Source organism: Anas acuta, chromosome 1, assembly GCF_963932015.1.
Source record: "Anas acuta chromosome 1, bAnaAcu1.1, whole genome shotgun sequence".
NCBI classification, from domain to species: domain Eukaryota; kingdom Metazoa; phylum Chordata; class Aves; order Anseriformes; family Anatidae; genus Anas; species Anas acuta.
This window is the reverse complement of record NC_088979.1, coordinates 89,017,632-89,026,450: the sequence shown is the minus strand read 5'-3', so window position 1 is coordinate 89,026,450 and position 8,819 is coordinate 89,017,632.

Genomic DNA, 8,819 nt, shown 5'->3' with positions numbered 1-8,819 from the left:
CGTCATCATTCTTTTCATGAATTTGGTTCACTAGGAAATTGTTTAGGAAAAAGTCTGTGCTTTTTTCATACCTAAGGGTGTGATCTCATCTCTATGGGATTTCTAGAAAATTACTAGGATGTGTGTCTTTGTCTCCTTCTGCTATAATAAGTGAAGCTACATGTTCATAATCACTGGCATATATAAATGCCTCTGTATTCAAAATAAAATGTTCATTATGAATATGAATATGCAAATTATTCATAATAATCTGCATATTTGCAATAGAGATATACTGGGGAGAGCATCGATGCATTCAGGAGTAGCTGGGGGAGACATTGTCATGCAGATGACACATAAGCCTCAGACTTACTCCTCCACTCCTTGTCTTCCTTTGTATGTCACTGATGCTAAAAATAATAATAATGGTATAATATAAATATAGTTCTCAATTTACAGAATTCTGGTAATTAAAAAATTACAATTTCTGCCCTGGAGCCTTTTGCCATTAATCACACTTTATTTGGGAATATAAGCAAAACATAGTTAATGATTTTAAGTAGACAATAATTATGAAATTAAGTGTAGCTTTTTTTTTTTCTTTTTTTTTTTTTTTTTCCCCTTGATCTTAGTAACATAGTTTTCCATTAGCCTGTATTTCCTTCTGAAGCCTTGAAATTTCTAAGCATAATCATTCAGGGTGGGTAGGAATTAGATGGTTTCTGCATTATTTCAGGAGATAGGACTGATGGACAGGGACTGCCATAATAGTTACATCATCTCATTGCAAAGCTTTATTATATTTTCCTTTGGGGGAAAGATATATTCCCAGCCCTTGTTCTAAATTATGATAAAAAGATACAGTCCTGCTCAGAATACAGTTCAGAAATTAGATAAATGAATACAAGTGAATACACCGGGTTTAAATCCTTTTATTGTTACCTCCCTTTTCATGTTGTGGTATTTTATACAGAAAATCATCTAAAATATGTTATTGCAAAACAACAACAAAACCAGATACTGTCCAGGCAACTCCAGATAAATTTCAAAATCTCTGTTTCTGCATTACAAAAATGACACAAATTATGCAGCTGAGCTTCCTGGATTTAGGGAAACTGCAGGAACCAGCACAGCCAGCTTTCAAAGAATGAACCTCATCATGAGAAAAACACCATCCCGATCATGTTATCTCTCCTCCCATATCAGAGAGAAATATTCAACAACCACAGGATTTGTATTTAGAATGCTCCCTGCTCCCATAAAGTTATATTTTAACCTGGAGTAAAAAGGTGGAACAAATTCATTGAGCTTAGTGGTTATGATAGGAATGATGATTTCTCAAATGCAGTTGTCTGGAAGACTTAAAATGTAATTGTTAGAACTTTGAATTGAATTTATTAGTTTACTAGGACAACAGTGTTAATCCTGAACTGAGAATGAACCTATCTATGAAGAGGAAATGTAACTATGTACAGGAGAAAAAATCTTAAGTGAGGACAGAATGTGTTTAGTTACAAAATCAAAGTGCATTTCTAATTTTGGAACAACAACAACAACAAAAATCAAGTAACATCTTGTAAATATAGACTTTTCTAGGGAAAACAGTTTTTTTTTTTTTTTTTTTTTTAATACACTGGACAAAATACAGTGCTGAATTATTAATAGTATCATCTAAACTGGAATTTTAAGACAGAGTAAATAAGTCAGGAAGATATCTGAAGGATAAGCCACTTCATGCTTCACATGCATGCTATAACAGCCAGTTTAGTAAATAATTCATTTCACAGGTCCTATGTAATCAGTGGTCCTCATAAATAATAAGACACATAAATAATAGGACACACCTGAAAAAAATATCATTTCCACAAGATTTTCATAGTTTTTTTTCAGATGATTAAAAGTAAAAATGTGAAGTTTAATTAAGGTATGCAGAATTCATTAAACCTTTCTCTGCTTCTTTCTTAGCAACAGGATTCTTTTTCATGTTCCTGACAAAGTGCAAAACCAGAAAATGCTTATTTCTGATTAAACAAAGCAGTTAAGCAGTTTGTTTAAGTTGAGTAAATATTTTGTATTGTAATAGTCTGAAAAAAAATGACTTAATATTCTTTTACAAATTGTTTACTTACAGATAAAAACAAAACAAAACAAACAAACAAACAAACAAACAAAAAAACTTACATGGAGGGTTTTTAAGACCTGAATAAAAAAAAAAAAAGATTATATTTTTATTATTATTTTTTTTAAGATACCTATTTTTAGAATTTTTCAGATGAATGTGAATTTTCCTCAAGTGTCTCAACTGCATGGTAAGCCACGTATAATGGTTTCCCACATTCTTCTTTTAAATATTTTTAAATATTTTAAACATTTTAAATATCTGCCATAAGCTGGTTAACCATGCTGTGAATCTTAAGGTTCACATTCTAGACCTCTTTATTTTTATTTATTGAGTATAAATGAAGCTATAAAGACTAACTGAAGCGTAGACATATGTTACAGAGAGCTATATTTTGTATGTCCCTACATATCCTTATACATTCCATATCATTCCTACAGCAACAATGATGAGTACTGTGCATGACTTTGCACACACAAATATGCAGATATGTAAAACCAAAGACATCTTCCACAGTTTTGTAGCAGGAATATAGCAGGTTTTTTGAGGGGGAAGAGGATGATCTTGGAAGTGTGTTAGGTTCAGCACAAAAACAGCTTGGATTTTGTGAAAATGAAACGCGTGAGGTTGAATGTGCCCCAAAATGAGCCTAGAGCATTATAAAGCTGTGTCTATAACTGTTGATTAGATTGTGATAACTTCTAAGGACTACCCAAATGTCTTTGGCATGCATATACAACTTTCCATAAATAAGTATGCAAATTTTTAGACATGGACAAGTAAAATAAAATTTAAATGTACCAAGTGTGAGGTGTTATCTCTATAACTCTGACAAAAATATGATTCCAATGCTAGGGAAATATGCTTCCAATGCTAAGGAAATATGCTTTAAATAAATATGCTTCAAATGCTTTAATCTTGTTGCATATCCATTTGTCTGTTTATATTTGTGTGCATAGATCGAAAATTCTGGGCCTGTGGAAGTCAGTGACAGTTTTGCCTCTGACTTCATTTGTTACATTCATTTAATACAACAATGATTTCATTCTTTGCAAAAGAGGGTTATTGGACAATTTTCTATCAGTTTTCCTTCTCCACTCTCTCCTTGCCTCCATTCTAATATAATCTAGTCTTTTGGCTAGCCATGGAAATGTAGACAACAAGTCAGAAGATAGAAGCATTGAATCATAGAAACACAAGGTTGGAAAGGACCTACCGGATCATCTAGTCCAACCGTCCGCCTACCACCAGTACTACCCACTAAGCTGTACTAAATGATCCTTCTTCCATGGCCTTGTTTTGATCAATATATATATGAGATTTTGTATTATTTTTTTTCTTGCATAGACCTTAAAATGAGAACAGGACTATATGCTTTCTGCACTGTCTTGTTTGTTTTAATCAGTTCAGAGTTTTTCAAATGAGATCTGGGCAATCACCAAACACATGAAGTTTAACAAGAGCAAGTGCTGGGTCCTTCACCTGGGACAGGACAACCCTGGCTATAAGTACAGACTGGGAGATGAGATGCTGGACAGCAGCCCCAGAAGGATCTGGGGGTTGTGGTTGACAGCAAGTTGAACATGAGCCAGCAGTGTGCCCTGGCAGCCAGGAGGGCCAACCATATCCTGGGGTGCATCAAGAACTGCATTGCTAGTCGGTCGAGGGAAGTGATTGTCCCACTCTGCACTTGTGTGGCCTCACTTTGAGTACTTTGTGTAGTTCTGGGCACCACAGTACAAAAAAGAACATGACACTGTTAGAGAGCGTCCAGAGAAGGGCCACTAAGGCAGTGAAAGGCCTAGAGGGGAAGATGTATGAGGAGTGGCTGAGGAAACTTGGCCTGTTCATCCTGGAAAAGAAGAGGCTGAGGGGAGTCCTCACTGTGGTCTAGTTTCCTCATGAGATGGATTGGAGGGGCAGGCACGGATCTATACTCTTTAGTCACCAGTGATAGGACCTGAGGTAATGGTGTCAAACTGCAACAGGGGAGGTTCAGGCTGGATATTAGGAAGAGTGTTTGGACCGTGCTCTTAGTCATATGGTCTGAATTTTTGGCTAGACCTGTGTGGAGCTAGGAGTTCAACTCGATGGTTCTTGTGGGTCCCTTCCAACTCAGGATATTCTGTGATTCTATGATTCTAATATCCTTTGCTGAAATGAGAAAGGATTTAAATGTGAGTTTTTTTAACAAGTGAGAAAGTAGTGTCTATATCAATATTTTTGTGCAAAAGACTTTCTTAGGAGACATATGTATTTAATTGTGGAAATGTTTTTAAATAGATGGAGTTATGTTGTCTTAGAATAACAGATAACCTGTTTCTTAAAGAAATCTTCTGTGATAGCTCATTATGTTACACACATAAATAAAAAGCTGGGAAAGTTAACAAAATAGACAATTTACACATTGTTTAAAGTTGCATGTTACTTATACTTTTAAAATGGTGTTGGCAGGGCTGAGACAACAGTGGGAGAGAGAGTTCACTAGTGGGATATCTCTGAGGAGATGTCAAGTGGAGACAAGTACACTACAGTTTTGCTGGCTGTCACTTTATTTCTGCAAACAAGAAAGACTTAAGTGAGGTGAAACCAGTGACAGATGAATAAGACTAATGGTTGAGAAGGTGAAAAGGACACATCTTTTTATGGCTCTTTATACTAAATGCACTAATTCTAAAATTACATGCAGTATGCATGAGATACTGTCTCAGAATACCCAACTAGCTTTTTGTAAATAAACCTTCTACAGTTTACATCTGGAACAGTATTAATACTTGTGTTTTTTCCTTATGGAAATGTGAGAGAGTAGATGATATCTAGTATGGCAGTACAAAATATATGTCCTTAGTTTTGAATATTTCTAGTATCGCAAATAGATTTTAGTATGTTTCCCTGATCACCAAAATCAATAACTGGTTGAGTTAATACTTGGGTGCAATATGCAATAGTTGTGTAATGCTCAGTCTTATTTTCAGTAGAGAAAAGAAACACAGAGGACTTCATGGCTCATTTATTTTCTCTTTACATGAAATGTAATAACAATTTCCATTGGAATTAAAAAAAAAATAAATCCACAGACATTGTATATCCTTCTAATTTTTTATTTTAAATTAAGAAATCGTGTATTTGAATTCATAGTGAGAGTTTTAAAGACAAAATAATGTTAATTTTATGTTAGTACATTTAAAGAAAAAGTGAAAATCATGTTCAGGAATGGAGTTTAATGCAATAATATACAAATCTAAAATAACCATCTGTTCAATGGACCTAATAGAATAACCTTAAAATGCACTCCAATAGTATTAGAATAGAATTGGCCTGTAATGGGCCGTTTTTCATCAAGTTAGAAGACTTTCTTCCTCGATAAAATTTCAAATGCCTCATCTTGTCTTTCATACTCCTCCAAACTCTTTAGAATGCAAGGGCAATCACATGCTTATGCATACAGAATGCTGCTTAGCATAACTAGGAACATGTTATTGTTTGTTTGTTTGTTTGTTTCTCTCAATAAATGCAATTAATTCACTGCTTATCACCTCTGAATCTTAACTATGTGTCTTGGATTCTTCATAAAAATCCAGTCATTGCATGCTCTCCTGGGCAAATCACATGAACCCAGATCCTTCCTTCTCATGGCAAATTTATTTGAGGAGAATTGCAGAACAATGAAAATACAGCCCCATCAGGAGGAGAACAGAACAACAATATTCATCCTTTTTAGCTTTATCCCAGACTACTGACTTTCACCCATTGGAAAGATCAAAACAGATCTAGCATTTATATAAGAGGTCCAGAGGAATACATTTTAGTGGCTATGAAGGGAATAAACTGCTCTCCATGTTCATTGCTTCTGTTCCCTTCCTCATTTTCATGACTTCTGCATGTAGATTATAGGTATTTTTCTCAAAAAAATTCTCTTTTCATCAATAATTTTGGGTCCAGTGTGTCAGTATTTATTCTATTTCTATTATATGTTTATCTTGATTTCTATGGAAGGAATAATCTAGATTTGGTAAGACTGTTCCTAATTTTTTAAGTATTATATATCCATATAAATTAGTGACTGATTCTCTACCCTGAACTCCTAATCATAGCAGTGATAATTCTATACAATATAAAGAATATAGCGGAGGGAAAGCAGGAGTAAAGGCCAGAATTTTCATAACGATTTTGAATACTTCACTAATTTGTGAGCCTAGTCTTAAGATAGGCAGCTGAAAGCTCAAAATCATTTTAGCTATTATGATCAGAGTCTTCCAGCATGAAAACAGCCCATATTGTTTTTCTTTACCTTTATATTTTACACATCTGTATGTTATATATGAATTTTATTTCACAGTGACATTTATATGAGACTTTTGATGTGGGAACTATAAGTTTATGGTGAATATTATGATGTTAATCTATCTTACAAAGAGACTACATATTTTTAGTTAATTTAACTGAATAAGATAGGAAGGAACATAAATGGATAAAGAGAGATAACTCTCCTTTAGAGGGCTCTATCTGTACTTATTAGGAATCTTTCAAAACACTTCTACATATTCTAAAGACAGTATGTATAATTAGATAATATTGAATGTTATTAAAATATCCCAAATTGAGGAACAATTTGTGGATCATTAATCTAAATAGATATGGTCAGCTTCACTGTTACAGATGTTTAGTTAGCTAACATGGAGAATATACATCTCTTACTAGCTTTTTATGATAACTGAAATTGTCAAGATGCAATAGATAATTTGTTCATAATTACAGGGCCAACTTCATTACCATTTTCTGAGTGCTTCTACTATTTCCTGAGTGCATCCAGATTTTTCGACCATGTGCCAAAAATATTCTGCGATAAACTTTCATAGCTTTTTAATTCCTAGTTGGAACTTTGGAACTCAAAAGTACAATTGACTGTGTATGTCCTGAAGTTTGATCTGCAGTCTTAAGATCTGCAGTTCTCCCCTATAACAGTCTGTGACTAGCTGTATACAAAGACAATTTAAAGAGTGGTACACCGGGCAAGAAAGATTAAGTGTACCTTCTTTAAAGTAGTGCTATACTTACAATTTTCTAAGAGGACTAACTTCTTCAGAGACCATGGGTGGATTTTTTTGTTCCCCACAAACAGTTAATTTAATCAAATTTTTCAAGTTTGCTTATTACTATTATTATTATTATTATTATTTTAAGTGTGTTATCATGTTTCCAGTCTTAAAGGTGGTGCAAAATGGAGAACGAAGTTTGGGATTAGTTTTTCTTGTCAGAATGCTTCCTGGAACATAGACTGGAAAGCTGCTCTAAAGGTAATGCTGAACCTCACAGGTACTCCTTGCAAATTTATGGTTGCAGTGACACAATGGCTGGTAAATACAGTTCCCAGGACACAGAAATTTATTTTCTTTCATACCTTAATCTTTCATTTGACATGAAAATTCACATTCCCCCCCCCCCCCTTTTTTTTTTTTTTATTTTCTGTGATTTTTTTGTTCACCAGGAAACCATTTGGCCCTAAGAAAATAAGAAAATACAGCATCCAAGTTGCAGCTGCTTGAAGCATTTTGCCATTAAATATAATGGCACTAAAGTGGAAGCGCCAAGGGCTATTATGCACTGACAGTATAGTCAAGAAAAGTACCCATCTGCAGAAACCATGCAGCAAGGTAGAAACAGAGCAATGAAATAACCATGAAAACAGTTGGAGCCTCAGGACAAGAAAAACAAGTGATCTGCTGTAGTGCTTAACAGCAAAAAGAGAGATAAGAATACAGTTATTTGGGCTTTCATGGTTACAAATGTAGTAAGGAGTAAGCAATATTGCCTTTGGCAGAGATCTCTCTTATCATTCTAATGTTCACTTCCTCTCTAAGGAAGGAAGACATGTGCAATCGTAGCCTCATCATAAGAAATAAGAACTGTACCATGAATGGCTGCACGTGTATAAATCCACCAAGCTTCATCTCCTATTGTAATAACTGAACTCCTTAAGAGGAGTTCAGTCAGCAAAAAAAAAAGCAATGTGCAAAGTCAGAATACCAACATTTTTATCTTTGGAGTAATGTGGAATATAAAAATTCCTTAAAAGCAGAGGGCTGATTAAACAAATCTTCTAGCTTCTGCTTCGTGTATGAGTAGCATCTGCGTGAATGCCAGGATTTCAGGTGATAAACACAAAATGTTTTTGCTCACTACAAAATCCTTGGGACACAAAAGTATACATTACCTTTGACTGTTCCTTTCCTCGAGTATTAAACCATTATCTGTTATTATATTGTTGATTTGAGATATCAAAGTGTCAGATAAGGTCAAGAATAGGATTCCAGAAGTTAAAAAAAAAAAAAAAAAGAGTGTTAAAAAAATATATAAAAATAGTAGTTTTATCTTTCAGAGATTTCTTCTGAGAGCGAAAATACTTGTGTGATAAAGTAACTGAAAAAGCTTGAATAAATATTTAGTTGACCCAAGACTAAATTATCATAAAATTACAAAATCATAAAATATCCCAAGTTGAAAGGGACTCACAAGTTGGACTCATCAAGTCCAACTTCTGTGTCTGCAGAAGACCAGCAAAAAATCAGATACTGTCTGAGAGCATTGCCCAAATGTTTCTTGAACTCCAGCAGGCTCCTCAATGTGACCTCATCCCTGAGAAGCTTGTTCCTTTGCTTCACCACCCTCTCAGTGAAGAATCATTTCATAATGTCCAGATCAAACCTGCCCTGACATAGCT